The sequence below is a fragment of the Bombina bombina genome, chromosome 4 (assembly GCF_027579735.1).
Source record: "Bombina bombina isolate aBomBom1 chromosome 4, aBomBom1.pri, whole genome shotgun sequence".
Taxonomy (NCBI): domain Eukaryota; kingdom Metazoa; phylum Chordata; class Amphibia; order Anura; family Bombinatoridae; genus Bombina; species Bombina bombina.
Genome location: NC_069502.1, coordinates 186,683,270 through 186,702,637, shown reverse-complemented (window position 1 = coordinate 186,702,637; position 19,368 = coordinate 186,683,270). Strand labels below are relative to the sequence as shown.

At 38.7% G+C, this 19,368-nt stretch overlaps 1 protein-coding gene across 1 annotated transcript in view; it reads left to right on the top strand.

Moving 5' to 3' along the window:
- Nucleotides 1-8,642: 8,642 nt before the first annotated feature.
- Nucleotides 8,643-19,368, top strand: part of ALLC (allantoicase) — a 139,401-nt gene continuing 128,675 nt past the window's right edge. The window contains exon 1 of the mRNA XM_053709716.1: nucleotides 8,643-8,743. The gene's annotated coding sequence lies outside the window, so the exon portion shown is untranslated. The remainder of the gene's footprint in view (nucleotides 8,744-19,368) is intronic.

Here is a 19,368-nt window from a genome sequence, read left to right as displayed (position 1 = left end):
GCCTGGCAGAGGCATTCATAATGGATTGTAAAGGAGCTATGCGGCAGCTAGGTAGACCAGAGAGGACGGAATTGCAGTAGTCGAGGCGGGAAAGGATGAGAGAGTGGATTAAAATCTTGGTTGTATCTTGTGTAAGGAAATGTCTAATTTTAGCAATGTTTTTAAGGTGGAAGCGGCAGGCTTTAGCCAAGGACTGAATGTGAGGAGTGAAGGAAAGATCTGAGTCAAGTGTGACCCCAAGACATCGGGCATGCGGGGTAGGGGTAATGAAGGAATTATCAACAGTTATAGAAATTTTGGGGGTGGAGACATTGGAAGAAGGGGGAATAGTAAGGAGTTCAGTTTTGGAGAGATTTAGCTTAAGGTAGTGAGAGGACATCCAAGATGAGATGTGAGAAAGACAGTTACTGACACGTGTTAGTAAGGAAGGAGGTAGGTCTGGTGCAGAGAGGTAGATTTGGGTGTCATCGGCATACAAATGGTATTGAAACCCATGGGACTTTATTAAGGAACCTAGTGACGACATGTAGATTGAAAAGAGAAGGGGACCAAGGACAGAGCCTTGAGGTACCCCAATAGAAAGTGGTAACGGGGCAGAGGATGCTCCGGAGAAGGCTACACTAAATGTACGGTTAGTCAGATAAGAAGAGAACCACGAGAGAGCCAAGTCACAGATGCCGAAGGATTGGAGGGTTTGGAGCAGAAGAGGGTGGTCAACAGTGTCAAAGGCTGCAGACAGGTCAAGGAGGATAAGCAGAGAGAAGTGGCCTTTGGATTTTGCTGTAAGTAGGTCATTGGTAACCTTGACAATTGCTGTCTCTGTAGAGTGATGGGAATGAAATCCAGATTGCAGTGGGTCAAGAAGAGAGTTTAGTGTAAGGAAATGGGATAGACGTGCGTAAACTATCTTTTCGAGGAGCTTTGAGGCAAGAGGGAGTAGGGAAATAGAGCGGTAATTGGAAGGGGAGGTTGGATCAAGGGAAGGTTTTTTGAGGATAGGTGTGACCAGTGCATGTTTTGGAGATGAGGGAAAAATACCAGTGCTAAGGGAGAGGTTGAAAATGTGTGTGAGTATGGGGGTGAGGGTAGAAGAGAGGGAGGGGAGTAGCTGTGAGGGGATGGGGTCGAGGGGACAGGTAGTGAGGTGGGAGGACAGTATAAGGGCAGAAACTTCATCCTCATTAACAGGGGCAAAAGAGCTGCATTTTTTGATATTTGGGTTTTGGGTGATCGTGAGCTTTTGAGGGGGTGGGAGATTGGAAGTATATTGAGAGCTGATTTCACTTCTGATGGAGTCAATTTTGTTTTTGAAGTGGCTTGCAAAATCTTGAGCTGAGAGAAAGGTTGTGTTAGGAGTTGGGGGTGGGCGGAGAAGAGTTTTGAACGTGGAGAACAGACGTTTAGGCTTAGAGGAAAGAGTAGAGATAAGATTAGAAAAATATTGTTGCTTATAAAGATTAAGGGCAGTGTAGTAGAAGTTCAGGATGAACTTGTAGTGAAGAAAGTCAGCTGAACTCCGAAATTTCCTCCAATGTTGCTCAGCAGTACGGGAGCATCTGTGTAATATGTGCAATTAATAAATGGGCGTACTAGTCTGAGGCGACTATCTTTTAGGGAGTAGGGGGTAACGGGTGGGATCAAGAATACCTATGGATGTATATGTATACTCATAAGTGAATATCTACCCTCCTAAAAGGCTTGTGGGACTTGGACAATTAAGAAATTCACACATGTAAAAAATATGTGGAGAAGAATAATTTGAATTATTTTACTACTAAGGAGAGGGATTGAGAAAAGCAGACAGATCTGTTGAATGAAGCAGATGCTCTGTATTTAAAGTAATAGGGCAGTTAATGCTAAATGATCTATGAGTTAAGCAATTCAGCTGTAAGGTATGGGGTGCATGAGAGAGTAAGTGGTAAATAAATTTAGTTATTAAAGGAGCGGGAAAATAACATTGTAGCACTCAGAATATATAACCTGTTCAGAAAAGTCTCAGCTATCAGACAAAAGGATAGCATTTACTTGTGACTATTTGGAACATATGACAAATATACGGCTAGATTTAGAGTTTTGTCGGTAACGACCCGCGTATCTAACGCTGGCTTTTTTCTGGCCGCACCTTTAAAATAACTCTGGTATTGAGAGTCCACAGAAAGGCTGCGTTAGGCTCCAAAAAAGGAGCGTAGAGCATATTTAACGCAACTTCAACTCTCGATACCAGAGTTGCTTACGGACGCGGCCAGCCTCAAAAACGTGCTCGTGCACGATTCCTCCATAGGAAACAATGGGGCTGTTTGAGCTGAAAAAAAACCTAACACCTGCAAAAAAGCTGCGTTCAGCTCCTAACGCAGCCCCATTGTTTGCTATGGGGAAACACTTCCTACGTCTGCACCTAACACTCTAACATGTACCCCGAGTCTAAACACCCCTAACCTTACACTTATTAACCCCTATTCTGCCGCCCCCGCTATCGCTGACCCCTGCATATTATTATTAACCCCTAATCTGCCGCTCCGTAAACCGTCGCTACTTACATTATCCCTATGTACCCCTAATCTGCTGCCCCTAACACTGCCGACCCCTATATTATATTTATTAACCCCTAATCTGCCCCCCCACAACGTCGCCTCCACCTGCCTACACTTATTAACCCCTAATCCGCCTCACTAACCCTATAATAAATAGTATTAACCCCTAATCTGCCCTCCCTAACATCGCCAACACCTAACTTCAATTATTAACCCCTAATCTGCCGACTGGAGCTCACCGCTATTCTAATAAATGTATTAACCCCTAAAGCTAAGTCTAACCCTAACACTAACACCCCCCTAAGTTAAATATAATTTAAATCTAACGAAATTAATTAACTCTTATTAAATAAATTATTCCTATTTAAAGCTAAATACTTACCTGTAAAATAAATCCTAATATAGCTACAATATAAATTATAATTATATTATAGCTATTTTAGGATTAATATTTATTTTACAGGTAACTTTGTATTTATTTTAACCAGGTACAATAGCTATTAAATAGTTAAGAACTATTTAATAGCTAAAATAGTTAAAATAATTACAAATTTACCTGTAAAATAAATCCTAACCTAAGTTACAATTAAACCTAACACTACACTATCAATAAATTAATTAAATAAAATACCTATAATTATCTACAATTAAACCTAACACTACACTATCAATAAATAAATGAAATACAATTCCTACAAATAAATACAATGAAATAAACTAACTAAAGTACAAAAAATAAAAAAGAACTAAGTTACAAAAAATAAAAAAATATTTACAAACATTAGAAATATATTACAACAATTTTAAACTAATTACACCTACTCTAAGCCCCCTAATAAAATAACAAAGCTCCCCAAAATAAAAAAATGCCCTACCCTATTCTAAATTACTAAAGTTCAAAGCTCTTTTACCTTACCAGCCCTGAACAGGGCCCTTTGCGGGGCATGCCCCAAGAAGTTCAGCTCTTTTGCCTGTAAAAAAAAACATACAATACCCCCCCCCAACATTACAACCCACCACCCACATACCCCTAATCTAACCCAAACCCCCCTTAAATAAACCTAACACTAAGCCCCTGAAGATCTCCCTACCTTGAGTCGTCTTCACCCAGCCGAGCCAAATTCTTCATCCAAGCGGAGCAAGAAGAGGTCCTCCATCCTGTAGATGTCTTCATCCAAGCAGGGCAGAAGAGGTCTTCCATCCGATTGAAGTCTTCATCCAAGAGGCATCTTCTATCGTCATCCATCCGGAGCGGAGCGGCAGCATCCTGAAGACCTCCGACGCGGAACATCCATCCTGGCCGACGACTGAACGACGAATGACGGTTCCTTTAAATGACATCATCCAAGATGGCGTCCCTCGAATTCCGATTGGCTGATAGGATTCTATCAGCCAATCGGAATTAAGGTAGGAATATTCTGATTGGCTGATGGAATCAGCCAATCAGAATCAAGTTCAATCCGATTGGCTGATCCGATCAGCCAATCAGATTGAGCTCGCATTCTATTGGCTGATCGGAACAGCCAATAGAATGCGAGCTCAATCTGATTGGCTGATTGAATCAGCCAATCGGATTGAACTTGATTCTGATTGGCTGATTCCATCAGCCAATCAGAATATTCCTACCTTAATTCCGATTGGCTGATAGAATCCTATTAGCCAATTGGAATTCGAGGGACGCCATCTTCTATTAACAATATTCTTAAATGTGGAAACGACTTAGAAAAAAAAGATATCGTCTCTACTCTCCAAGTTACATTATTTCAGCTTAGCCGACACCTGCTCTACCAGGAGCTGCGAGATGAGCCAGAGGATCCCCACTGGTCACTGATGAGTAAGAGTTGTCAACAAACTGCGGGGCAACCCGCTTAGCTCAGCAAGAAGTTGACCCAAAGGCCAAACGGAGCACAGTCTCCAACTGTACAGAGAGCCAGTAAGCCCAGCAGGACAGCGTATCTCTCACCTCCAAAGCAGGTATCATAAACTTATAGTCCATAGTATCTGAAGAGGTGGTATTTCTGGTGGGCTTCTTCCCAATTACAAAGAGACATGTGGAGTATGGAATTGTGCACGGCTGCTGGTCTATATATCTCACGCAGCTATTTAGGATATTTTCACTCATGTTGTTCTTCCTCTGTGCATGTGTAAACTTTTCTTCCAGAAATGGGGGGCCGGCCGCATCCCCCACTCAGGGTCATAGCGTGATAGAAAGGGTCCTTCACAGATCATCAGCGAGTTAGCATTCGTAGGACTTACTGCAAATGTTTGCCCATAACACGGAGGAGGGTGTGCTCTTTTGTTTGGCAAGATGGTGTCTTCCATTATTTCTGTCTCAGGAGCTTTGCACTGTGTTATCATAGTCTTAACGAGAGAAGAGAAGCATTCAAATTTAGCATTTATCTGTAATTCAATCTCCTTTAGACAACTTTGTATGACTGAATAGACTTCCTCCTGAATTGCAGCCATACCTAGACTGCACTGTTAGGAGCTCTGTTTGTAGGCCGCCGCCTAGATTTGTAACGGTCCGGATCGAGACTGGAGAGTCATGCACACAGCAATTTATTGTATCAATCTTCTCAATGAGAGATAATAAACCTAAATATTTGGTTGAATAGTATGGATGCTGCTAAAATCCACAGATAATTGGCGGATTAGTGGAGTCCCGTTTCCAGCCTGAGATATTGCGACCATGCAGGGTCACCGCCCGGACACGCCCCCCAGAAGTGGTGGTTTTAAGTTAAATTATCCCGGATGGGTTAGACTAGGAAATAATAAATGTGTTCTAATGCTGAGAAACGTGCATGTCTGCAGTATGATCTGTTTGTTTCTTTTGTAAAATCTATAAGGAAACAATAGTGACACACTTAAAGGGACAGTCAACACAAAAATTGTTGTTTAAAAAGATAGATAATGCCTTTCCCCAGCTTTGCACAAAAAACATGGTTATATTAATATACTTTATAACCTTTAAGCCTCAAAAGTTCTGTCTGTTTCTAAGTCACTAAAGACAGTCCCTTGATCAAATGCTTTGTATTCGCTTTTTACAACAGGCCAGTGCTAGCTCATGTGAGCCATATAGATAACATTGAGCTCACGCCCGTGAATTCTAACAACACAGCACTAAATGGCTTAAATGCAAGTCAATAGATAAAGTCAGGTGATCAGGGGACTGTCATAAGATGCTTAGATACAAGGTAATCACAGAGATAAAAAGTGTATTAATATAACCATGTTTTCTGCGCTAAACTGGGGAATGGGTAATAAAGGGATTATCTATATTTTTAAACAAGAATTTTTTTTGCGTTGAATGTCCCTTTAAGGAAGTGAATATTTTTTCATACCAAGTATTCTTGGGAATATGGCTTTAATGTCTGTGTGTTTTTTGTTTATACAGTACATGTATTTAGTATAAATACTTTTATGGAGTATAGCTAATGTGCATATTGAAAAGGACATTCTTTCATCCATATCTAAGGGATAGGATTTCCACCTGGTACAATTAGTTTCTACAGGTGTAGTGTTTGTCTTTCAGCGCTAAAAATGTGGACCTATGGCTCCTGTCTAGAGTGGGTCCCCAAATACCCACAATTGGAAAGATATATAGAATGTTAGTCAGAAAGGAGCGCCAATAAAGGCAAGGTCCCATAAGGTTGAGTGTGGATAATATAACTCACGATATAATACTGAGATTCAGCTACAATTATGGTGATTGTATTGTATCAATATATATACATAGATTGAGACATATATGTTGCACAAGATTCTAAAAGGTACATAAAAGTATTTAATATTAAACATTAAAACATGAGTATCATTAAAACAAATGTAATTGACCTGAACAGCAAGAAATGTTATATAAAACCATATAAAACAGGAATACACGTGTATAGCTTGTTTGCTTAGAAGTGAATATTTTTTCATACCAAGTATTCTTGGGAATATGGCTTTAATGTCTGTGTGTTTTTTGTTTATACAGTACATATATTTAGTATAAATACTTTTATGGAGTATAGCTAATGTGCATATTGAAAAGGACATTCTTTCATCCATATCTAAGGGATAGGATTTCCACCTGGTACAATTAGTTTCTACCCAAAAAAGTGCAGAAAAAGCTGTTTACAATATATTGAAACTAGTTCAGCATTATCAGCTGCGTACTAATGCTTAGGTATAATATTTGTACCTATTAGAAACTATCACCAGGGTTAGACTGAGACCATCCATGTACCCCGGGTAAAATACAATAAAATGCATATTAATAAAACATTGTATATACATATATAATATACCAACAATTCCCCAGCTCCTATAGGTGTATTATTGATGTCCTATTAGTTTCACTATTGTATTGTAACAAAAAGGGTTGAGTTGTGGTTGACACATGCAGGGCCAGCTCAAGATAATATGCAGCCAGGGTCTGAGAATGAAATAACGCTCCCCCGTAGTAACATTACTGATAAGCATATTAACCTACTAGCCTGGCTGCATGCAATCAATGCTTATGCACAACTGAGCAATAAGTGCGAAGGAAGTTTGGGAAGAGATGCACTTGTCCCATCTTGAATGTCACCCCTGGCCAATTCTGTGAGGTTATGCTGCTGGGATCCTGCAACTTCCCCATTGGAGGACAAAAGTGTTCTGGGTCTGACAGTGACTAACTCAGCCACTGAAGTGCTGCCTTTGTCAAGTGCTGCCTGGGTCTGTTGGACCCTCTTGGTCCCATGGTTGAGCTGGCCCTGGACACATGTACATTGTATTGCCATACAATACTGTGTAAAGGGATAAATTACATTATACCTTCAATGTAGGTATCGATGCTGCTTTTACAATTTTGCCACCCACAGAGATATATAGTAAAATGCCTCTTGGCGAGACTGCCTTCGAACACTGATTTCAGCCCTTTTTAAAATTTCACAGGCAATCTCGATCACGTGACTGATCCCTTTTTAAAATATCGTCATACCACAATGATTTGATAATCAGGGCCCAAGTATCAGCCTTTGTGTGTAGACAAAGTGATAAGATAAGGAGCCATGTGTGGAAATGGGTAAGATAAGGATGTCTGTTCTTTCTGCAAGCTCAGCTCATTTAAATGAGCAAAAGAGCTATTTTATATAATAAAAAAATCTAAAGGAGCAATTTCAATATAGTTTATAAGACTTCTGCAGCCGAGAAAACATTGTTTTGGATGAATCTTTCAGAACAAATATTCTGCTGCACTATTCAATATTCGTTAAGTTTAAAGCAAAACAAATACTGAATATTCTGGGAACATTTACATTCATTTTCATTAAACAAATAAACATAACTAAATGTAAATGTTCTTTTGCTACAGGTGAAAAAGTTTACCTTTAGCCTTATACTTACCTTCTAGCTGCACTAATCCCTACCCTGCTTCACAGAGCCCTGATCTGCGCTTGTAGGAGGCTTAGCGCAGCAGATCCCAGACGGTAAAGTCCTTTAGCACAGGCTCTGGGTTCTGCTGTGCCAAGCCTCTTATTAGTGCGGCTGGGGATCTGTGAAGAAGGGTCGGGATTAGCGCAGCTCTCCAGCAAGCTAGAGGTAAGTATTTAATCCTTATAATAGCTAATATAAAGGAAACAAATGAAAGCTGACAAATTTGTTTTCTTTAAAATGAGGTTTGTGAAAACGAAATGAATATCCTTGTTTTCATCACAAATTCACATTTGTAACAACAAACGTACAAGCCTTTATTTTATACACTGCAGCTGCTGTAATAAATCACTGGAAGCTCATTAAATTGAAACAAGTTTACGTCCCTTTAATGATAAAAACATGTTGTGCAATCTAACAACATCCATGAGCAGAACCCATCCTATGTACATGGGGTCTAACAGAGAGGTTCTCAGAAATCACTGGCATTAGCTCAGCAAATATATTGAAATGATCACCAGTTTTAAATACGCTGTTTTTTTTTTTGCTGAGGTTGAAAACTACTTGAACTTTAACATTTAGAAAATAAATAAATCAATAAAGTCACTCATTGACTGACTGGTTAAGCAATTTGTCTCGTTCTGTTTATTTAACCAATGGGATAATTCTGCGTCAATCCCCTGTCTTTGCAATTGGAGAGAAAGTGGCAGATGAAACTTTACATAACTAGTTTCATGGAAAACAGAATTATAACTTCAACATCTTTAGACTTAAGGCAATCTGATTTCTCCAGTCATACAAGAGGAACTATTCATAAGGTAAGGAAAAAAAGAAATGTGCTATTTGGACAGAATTTGATTTCTATAGCCATCACTTTTATAGTAGCCTGGTGCTATTTGTGTTGTAGAGGTGCCAGTGTAAATGGTACACAAAGGGCAAGATTATGCATTGTTTATAAGTTCATATTGTTTATAGGTGTCAAATTTGAACCAAATTGCTAAAGCCATAAATACAACTCAAAATGTATAAATTGAAGGGCTAAATAGAAATATCATATTTAAAAACATAATAAAATAACACAGTGATAAATAAGAGTGGTATGGAAACACGTATGGCTATTTGTGGCACTATCCTATTCTTTGGAGCCAGAAATAATATCAACTTTGTATCTCCTGAAACAAATAGCCTCTGTTTTACCCAACAAACACTAGCACTCCCTCTCCACAATGTCCAATAAACACATACATTGGATTGAAACACTTTTCTTGCAATTCCAATATAAGGATTATATTTTTCCTTTTGTGGACTTGGGGGTAAATTATGCATCTCCTATGAGTAATGCTTATTTTTATTTATTTTTTGACAATATAGATCATAGATTATATGTGTCCTTTTTCTGTAGCATTAAAGTTCATTTTCAACAAACCCAAATTTTATTTACTTCCAATACCTGTGACACAGAAATATTTACTGTCCATTGTGCTTGCCACACTTACAAGTCAATGTGGAAATAATGTAGCTTGTGATTTGTTTATCAAGAGAGCCCTTTTGTTTTGGGGACAAGGAAATAATAATAATAATAATCATAATGATAATACAATTCACTTATTTATACTAATTTGCAATATACATTGATTTTACTTTTAAACAAAACAGATGAGAAGCTCTCAAACATCCATTAAAAGGACATAAAGTTAAAACTATATAAATAAGTATTGACCGTATTAATAATAAATAATAGTGGATAGTTAACTTGTTTGTCAACCTGAGAAAAAAGTTTGATATTAATATAAGATTACAAATATGAGGATTTCCAACATAGAGCTAGATTACAAGTGGAGCGCTAATTTATTTGCCCATTTACGGGCACGCAATAAATATCCATTACAGGTGGAGGTTATTGTTACCGCGAGCTCGCTGTAGCAATTAGCGCTTATGAAATTACCCAGAGATCAGATCTTTGGTTAATTTTATAAATGTGCACCAAACTCCCCCAAAATACAGTGTAGTGTATTTTATAAAAAAATAAAGATATAGTAGCATCTTTATTTCTTTCATGTAAGTGGCAAGAGTCCATGAGCTAGGGATGTATGGGCTATATATTCCTACCAGGAGGGGGCAAAGTTTCCCAAACCTCAAATGCCTATAAATACACCTCCCACCTCACTCATAGCTCAGTTTTACAAACTTTGCCTCCTTAGGAGGTGGTGAAGCAAGTTGTGCTTGATTTCTTCTGTGAATGGCGCATCTAAGCATATTGAAGCCCAGTTCCTCTCTATGTACAGTGTTTGTCTGAGGGATGTGAAGAGAGTATTGCCTGATGACACCATGTTTTACCCTATGGAAAATCTATTCTTGGGCTCTCTGTATATTCGGTCGTGGGGATTCATCTGCTGCCTCCCTTTACAAATCGACAATATACTCCTCTACCATTACCTCTACTGATATGTTTCAGTACTGGTTTGGCTGTCTGCTATATGTGAATGGGTGTCTTCTGGTGAGTATATATAATTTTTAAGACACTCTCAGCTTTGGAAGGCACTTTATATTATAAAGTTCTTAAATATATACTGCATACATTAGCCATGAATCAGGTCTGTTAATATTTCCCTTTGCAGTCACACAGTTTCAGAATGGAAATTATGTTTATGGGAGAATTTACGTATTTTTTTCTTACTTGGGGTTCTGGTTAGCTGCTAAAATGGAGTCTGTTTTTAAAATTTTCGGGGGCAAATAAGACTCGCAATGACGCAATTTGCATCATTTTATTGCATCATTTTTAGCGCAAATATTTTGGCGTGAAATTGCGTCTGCTGTGACGCAAGTTGCGTCATTTTATTGCATAATTTTTTGCGTGAGGTCGCGTCAGTTGTGACAGGAGGTGCACCATTTTCGGCGCGAGTTCGCGCCTGTTATGACACGAGTTGCGTTTTTTCAGTGCATCGTTCTTGGCGGCAAAATGTATTATATTAAGTCTCTCCCTCTAATGCTTGCTCCTCTCATGATATTATAGAGAGCTATGATGCTTGCTTTTTTCTGCTATATTTAGCTTATCAGATTCTGAACTATCTACCATTGTTCTTTTACTTAAACATGCAAATAATTTCATTTGTGATGCTATATTTGATGTTGTTAAGATTAATGTCAAATCTATGTCTTTAGCTATTCTAACTAGAAGAGCTTTATGGCTTAAATCTTGGAATGCTGACATGGTGTTTAAATCTAGATTATTATCTCTATCTTTTCAGGGTAATAATCGGTTTGGTTCTCAATTGGATTCTATTATCTACACTATCACTGGAGGTAAGGGAGTTTTTCTGCCCCAAGACAAGAAATCTAAGGGTAGATTTAAAGCTTCCAATCGTTTTTGTTCCTTTCGTCAGAATAGAGAACAGAAAACCTCTCCTTTCCCTAAGGCCTCTGGCTCTAATTGGAGACCATCTCTGAATTGGAATAAATCCAAGCCTTATAAGAAACCAAATCCAGCCCCTAAGACTGCATGAAGGTGCGGTCCTCAAACCAGTTCTTCTGGTGGGGGGCAGACTAAAGTTATTTCAAGACATTTGGACTGATTCTGTCCAAAATCAGTGTATTCAGAATATTGTTTCTCAAGGATATCGAATAGGTTTCAGAATAAGACCTCCTATGGGAAGATTCTTTCTTACTCATGTTCATGTGAAGGCTCAGGTTTTTCTGAAGTGTGTTTCAGACCTAGAGCTTTCAGGTGTAATTGTACCAGTTCCTAAGCAGGAACTGGGATTGGGTTTCTATTCAAATAAATTCATTGTCCCAAAGAAGGAAGATTCTTTCAGACCAATCCTGGATCTGAAAAGATTAAATTGTTTTGTAAGAGTCCCAACTTTCAAGATGGTGACTATAAGGACTATTCTGCCTTTTGTTCAGCAAGGTCATTTCATGTCCACAATAGACTTACATGAAACTTACCTTCACATTCCGATTCATCCAGACCACTATCGTTTTCTAAGATTCTCTTTTCTAGACAAGCATTACCAATTTGTCGCTCTTCCATTTGGCCTAGCAACAGCACCAAGAATTTTCTTGAAGGTTCTCGGTGCCCTTCTATCTGTAATCAGAGAGCAGGGTATTGCGGTGTTTCCTTATTTGGACGATATCTTGGTACTAGCTCAATCTTTTCATTTAGCAGAATCTCACACAAAACAACTAATGTTGTTTCTTCAAAGACATGGTTGGAGGATCAATTTACCAAAGAGTTTCTTGATTCCTCAGACAAGCGTCACCTTCTTAGGTTTCCAGATAGATTCAGTGTCCATGACTCTTTCTCTTACAGACAAGAGACAAATTCAATTGGTCTTCACTTGTCTAAACCTTCAGTCTCTATCATTTCCTTCAGTGGCTATGTGCATGGAAGTTTTAGGTCTCATGATTGCAACATCGGACACAATCCCTTTTGCTCATTTTCATATGAGACCTCTACAGCTTTGCATGTTGCACCAGTGGTGCAGGGATTTCAGGAAAGCCTCAGCCTTTACTGGGTTTACTGGAATGCGTGAGAGAAAGAACCTTCTCACAGGCGGTCTTACCTTGAAACCTATTCTGTACCCTTGCAAAACAATGTTCTGAATCCAATGATTTTGAATCGAAAAATCGTAATCTGCCCCCTACCAGCTGTGCTGGAATGAGGGCCGCACCTTCATGCGGACTTGGGAGCTGGTTTTGATTTTCTAAAAGGCTTGGATTTATTCCAGACTGGAGAAGGCTTCCAATTGGAAACCGTTCCTTTAGGGGAAGGGTCAGGCTTCTGTTCCTTATTCTGGCGAACGGAACGAAAATGGTTAGCAGCCCTATATTTACCCTTAGATTTTTTATCCTGAGGCAAAAAAAGCTCCCTTCCCCCCAGTGACAGTTGAAATTATAGAATCCAACTGAGAACCAAATAATTTATTACCTTGGAAAGCAAGAGATAGCAACGTTGACTTAGAAGTCATATCTGCATTCCAAGATTTAAGCCATAAAGCTCTTCTAGCTAAAATTGCTAAAGACATATACCTGACATCAATTCTAATGATATAAAAAATGGCATCACAAATGAAATTATTAGCATGTTGAAGAAGTTTAACAATGCTATACACATTATGATCTGGCACTTGTAAAGCCTCCAACCAAAAAGTAGAAGCTGCAGCAACATCAGCCAAAGAAATAGCAGGCCTAAGAAGTTTACCTGAACATAAATAAGCCTTCCTTAGAAAGGATTCAAGCTTCCTATCTAAAGGATCTTTAAAAGAAGTACTATCTGCCGTAGGAATAGTAGTACGTTTATCAAGAGTAGAGATAGCCCCATCAACTTTGGGGATTTTCTCCCAAAACTCCAATCTATCAGCTGGCAAAGGGAACAGTTTCTTAAACCTTAAAGAAGGAGTAAATGAAGTACCCAAACTATTCCATTCCCTAGAAATTACATCTGAAATAGTATCAGGAACTGGAAAAACCTCTGGAATAACTACATGAAAACAAATTTAAACGTTTACTGGTTTTAATATCAAGAGGACTAGACTCCTCCATATCTAATGCAATCAACACCTCTTTAAGTAAAGAACGAATAAACTCCATCTTAAATAAATATGAAGATTTGTCAGTGTCAATATCTGAGGCAGAATCTTCTGAACCAGATAGATCCTCATCAGAGATAGATAAATCAGAATGTTGGTGGTCATTTAAAAATGCATCTGATTTATGAGAAGTTTTAAAAGACCTTTTACGTTTATTAGAAGGTGGTATAACAGACAGGGCCTTCTGAATAGAATTAGAAACAAATTCTCTTACATTAACAGGAATATCCTGAACATTAGATGTTGAAGGAACAACAACAGATAATGGATTATTACTAATGGAAATATTGTCTGCTTTTGAAAGTTTATCATGACAACTAACACAAACTACAGCCGGAGGAACAGTTACCACAAGTTTACAACAAATGCACTTAGCTTTGGTAGAACCGACATCAGGCAGCAGCTTTCCAGAAGTAGATTCTGATACAGGGTCAGATTGCGACATCTTGCAATATGTAATAGAAAAAACAACATATAAAGCAAAATTATCAAATTCCTTAAATGACAGTTTCAGGAATGGGAAAAAATGCAAAAAGAAACAAAGACTTAAATAATGTAAAAAAAACTGCCAAAAATGTCTGCAACAAACACGAGCGTCATAGATGACGCAACTACGTGAAAACTCTCGGCGTCAACTACAAAGCCGGAAATTACGTCATTGACGTCAAACAAACGTAATTCTCGTGCCAAAAAAGTCTCGCACCAAAAATGACGCAATAAATTCTAGCATTTTTTGCACCCGCGAGCCTAACAGCCCGCAATTTAGAAAAAAAGTCAAAAGAAAAAAATTTTCAGGTAAGAATTTTTTTATTTATATGCATTTCCCAAAAATAAAACTGACAGTCTGTAAGAAGGAAATATACTGATTAACCTGAATCATGGCAAATATAAGTATAAAACATATATTTAGAACTTTACATAAAAAGTGCCAAACCATAGCTGAGAGTGTCATAAATAAAATAAGACTTACTTGCCAAAAGACACTCATCTACATATAGTAGATAGCCAAACCAGTACTGAAACGAGAATCAGCAGAGGTAATGGTATATAAGAGTATATCGTCGATCTGAAAAGGGAGGTAGGAGAAGAAATCTTTATGACCGATAACAGAGAACCTATGAAATAGATCCCCGATAGGATGACCATAGCATTCAATAGGCAATACTCCCTCCACATCCCTCTGTCATTCACTGCACTCTGAGAGGAAAACCGTGCTTCAGCATGCTGCGAAGCGCATATCAACGTAGAAATCTAGCACAAACTTACTTCACCACCTCCATAGGAGGCAACGTTTGTAAAACTGAATTGTGGGTGTGGTGGGGGGTGTATTTATAGGCATTTTGAGGTTTGGGAAACTTTGCCCCTCCTGGTAGGAATGTATATCCCATACATCACTAGCTCATGGACTCTTGCCAATTACATGAAAGAAAAAACATAATTTATGTAAGAACTTACCTGATAAATTCATTTCTTTCATATTAACAAGAGTCCATGAGCTAGTGACGTATGGGATATACATTCCTACCAGGAGGGGCAAAGTTTCCCAAACCTTAAAATGCCTATAAATACACCCCTCACCACACCCACAAATCAGTTTAACGAATAGCCAAGAAGTGGGGTGATAAGAAAAAAGTGCGAAGCATATAAAATAAGGAATTGGAATAATTGTGCTTTATACAAAAAAATCATAACCACCACAAAAAAGGGTGGGCCTCATGGACTCTTGTTAATATGAAAGAAATTAATTTATCAGGTAAGTTCTTACATAAATTATGTTTTCTTTCATGTAATTAACAAGAGTCCATGAGCTAGTGACGTATGGGATAATGAATACCCAAGATGTGGATCTTTCCACACAAGAGTCACTAGAGAGGGAGGGATAAAATAAAGACAGCCAATTCCTGCTGAAAATAATCCACACCCAAAATAAAGTTTAATGAAAAACATAAGCAGAAGATTCAAACCGAAACCACTGCCTGAAGTACCTTTCTACCAAAAACTGCTTCAGAAGAAGAGAATACATCAAAATGGTAGAATTTAGTAAAAGTATGCAAAGAGGACCAAGTCGCTGCTTTGCAAATCTGATCAACTGAAGCTTCATTCCTAAACGCCCAGGAAGTAGAAACTGACCTAGTAGAATGAGCTGTAATTCTCTGAGGCGGAATTTTACCCGACTCAACATAGGCAAGATGAATTAAAGATTTCAACCAAGATGCCAAAGAAATGGCAGAAGCTTTCTGGCCTTTCCTAGAACCGGAAAAGATAACAAATAGACTAGAAGTCTTACGGAAAGATTTCGTAGCTTCAACATAATATTTCAAAGCTCTAACAACATCCAAAGAATGCAACGATTTCTCCTTAGAATTCTTAGGATTAGGACATAATGAAGGAACCACAATTTCTCTACTAATGTTGTTGGAATTCACAACTTTAGGTAAAAATTCAAAAGAAGTTCGCAACACCGCCTTATCCTGATGAAAAATCAGAAAAGGAGACTCACAAGAAAGAGCAGATAATTCAGAAACTCTTCTAGCAGAAGAGATGGCCAAAAGGAACAAAACTTTCCAAGAAAGTATTTTAATGTCCAATGAATGCATAGGTTCAAACGGAGGAGCTTGAAGAGCTCCCAGAACCAAATTCAAACTCCAAGGAGGAGAAATTGACTTAATGACAGGTTTTATACGAACCAAAGCTTGTACAAAACAATGAATATCAGGAAGAATAGCAATCTTTCTGTGAAAGAGAACAGAAAGAGCAGAGATTTGTCCTTTCAAAGAACTTGCGGACAAACCCTTATCTAAACCATCCTGAAGAAACTGTAAAATTCTCGGTATTCTAAAAGAATGCCAAGAAAAATGATGAGAAAGACACCAAGAAATATAAGTCTTCCAGACTCTATAATATATCTCTCGAGATACAGATTTACGAGCCTGTAACATAGTATTAATCACGGAGTCAGAGAAACCTCTTTGACCAAGAATCAAGCGTTCAATCTCCATACCTTTAAATTTAAGGATTTCAGATCCTGATGGAAAAAAGGACCTTGTGACAGAAGGTCTGGTCTTAACGGAAGAGTCCACGGTTGGCAAGAGGCCATCCGGACAAGATCCGCATACCAAAACCTGTGAGGCCATGCTGGAGCTACCAGCAGAACAAACGAGCATTCCTTCAGAATCTTGGAGATCACTCTTGGAAGAAGAACTAGAGGCGGAAAGATATAGGCAGGATGATACTTCCAAGGAAGTGATAATGCATCCACTGCCTCCGCCTGAGGATCCCGGGATCTGGACAGATACCTGGGAAGTTTCTTGTTTAGATGGGACGCCATCAGATCTATTTCTGGAAGTTCCCACATTTGAACAATCTGAAGAAATACCTCTGGGTGAAGAGACCATTCGCCCGGATGCAACGTTTGGCGACTTAGATAATCCGCTTCCCAATTGTCTACACCTGGGATATGAACCGCAGAGATTAGACAGGAGCTGGATTCCGCCCAAACCAAAATTCGAGATACTTCTTTCATAGCCAGAGGACTGTGAGTCCCTCCTTGATGATTGATGTATGCCACAGTTGTGACATTGTCTGTCTGAAAACAAATGAACGATTCTCTCTTCAGAAGAGGCCAAAACTGAAGAGCTCTGAAAATTGCACAGAGTTCCAAAATATTGATCGGTAATCTCACCTCCTGAGATTCCCAAACTCCCTGTGCCGTCAGAGATCCCCACACAGCTCCCCAACCTGTGAGACTTGCATCTGTTGAAATTACAGTCCAGGTCGGAAGAACAAAAGAAGCCCCCTGAATTAAACGATGGTGATCTGTCCACCACGTTAGAGAGTGTCGAACAATCGGTTTTAAAGATATTAATTGATATATCTTCGTGTAATCCCTGCACCATTGGTTCAGCATACAGAGCTGAAGAGGTCGCATGTGAAAACGAGCAAAGGGGATCGCGTCCGATGCAGCAGTCATAAGACCTAGAATTTCCATGCATAAGGCTACCGAAGGGAATGATTGAGACTGAAGGTTTCGACAAGCTGTAATCAATTTTAGACGTCTCTTGTCTGTTAAAGACAGAGTCATGGACACTGAATCTATCTGGAAACCCAGAAAGGTTACCCTTGTTTGAGGAATCAAAGAACTTTTTGGTAAATTGATCCTCCAACCATGATCTTGAAGAAACAACACAAGTCGATTCGTATGAGACTCTGCTAAATGTAAAGACTGAGCAAGTACCAAGATATCGTCCAAATAAGGAAATACCACAATACCCTGTTCTCTGATTACAGACAGAAGGGCACCGAGAATCTTTGTGAAAATTCTCGGAGCTGTAGCAAGGCCAAACGGTAGAGCCACAAATTGGTAATGCTTGTCTAGAAAAGAGAATCTCAGGAACTGAAAATGATCTGGATGAATCGGAATATGCAGATATGCATCCTGTAAATCTATTGTGGACATATAATTCCCTTGCTGAACAAAAGGCAATATAGTCCTTACAGTTACCATCTTGAACGTTGGTATCCTTACATAACGATTCAATAATTTTAGATCCAGAACTGGTCTGAAGGAATTCTCCTTCTTTGGTACAATGAAGAGATTTGAATAAAACCCCATCCCCTGTTCCGGAATTGGAACTGGCATAATTACTCCAGCCAACTCTAGATCTGAAACACAATTCAGAAATGCTTGAGCTTTCACTGGATTTACTGGGACACGGGAAAGAAAAAATCTCTTTGCAGGAGGTCTCATCTTGAAACCAATTCTGTACCCTTCTAAAACAATGCTCTGAATCCAAAGATTGTGAACAGAATTGATCCAAATTTCTTTGAAAAAACGTAACCTGCCCCCTACCAGCTGAACTGGAATGAGGGCCGTACCTTCATGTGAACTTAGAAGCAGGCTTTGCCTTTCTAGCAGGCTTGGATTTATTCCAGACTGGAGATGGTTTCCAAACTGATACTGCTCCTGAGGACGAAGGATCAGGCTTTTGTTCTTTGTTGAAACGAAAGGAACGAAAACGATTGTTAGCCCTGTTTTTACCTTTAGATTTTTTATCCTGTGGTAAAAAAGTTCCTTTCCCACCAGTAACAGTTGAAATAATAGAATCCAACTGAGAACCAAATAATTTGTTTCCCTGGAAAGAAATGGAAAGTAGAGTTGATTTAGAAGCCATATCAGCATTCCAAGTCTTAAGCCATAAAGCTCTTCTGGCTAAGATAGCTAGAGACATAAACCTAACATCAACTCTAATAATATCAAAAATGGCATCACAGATAAAATTATTAGCATGCTGAAGAAGAATAATAATATCATGAGAATCACGATTTGCTACTTGTTGCGCTAGGGTTTCCAACCAAAAAGTTGAAGCTGCAGCAACATCAGCCAATGATATAGCAGGTCTAAGAAGATTACCTGAACACAGATAAGCTTTTCTTAGAAAGGATTCAATTTTTCTATCTAAAGGATCCTTAAACGAGGTACCATCTGACGTAGGAATGGTAGTACGTTTAGCAAGGGTAGAAATAGCCCCATCAACTTTAGAGATTTTGTCCCAAAATTCTAACCTGTCAGGCGGAACAGGATATAATTGCTTAAAACGTTTAGAAGGAGTAAATGAATTACCCAATTTATCCCATTCTTTGGAAATCACTGCAGAAATAGCATTAGGAACAGGAAAAACTTCTGGAATAACCGCAGGAGCTTTAAAAACCTTATCCAAACGTATAGAATTAGTATCAAGAGGACTAGAATCCTCTATTTCTAAAGCAATTAGTACTTCTTTAAGTAAAGAGCGAATAAATTCCATCTTAAATAAATATGAAGATTTATCAGCATCAATCTCTGAGATAGAATCCTC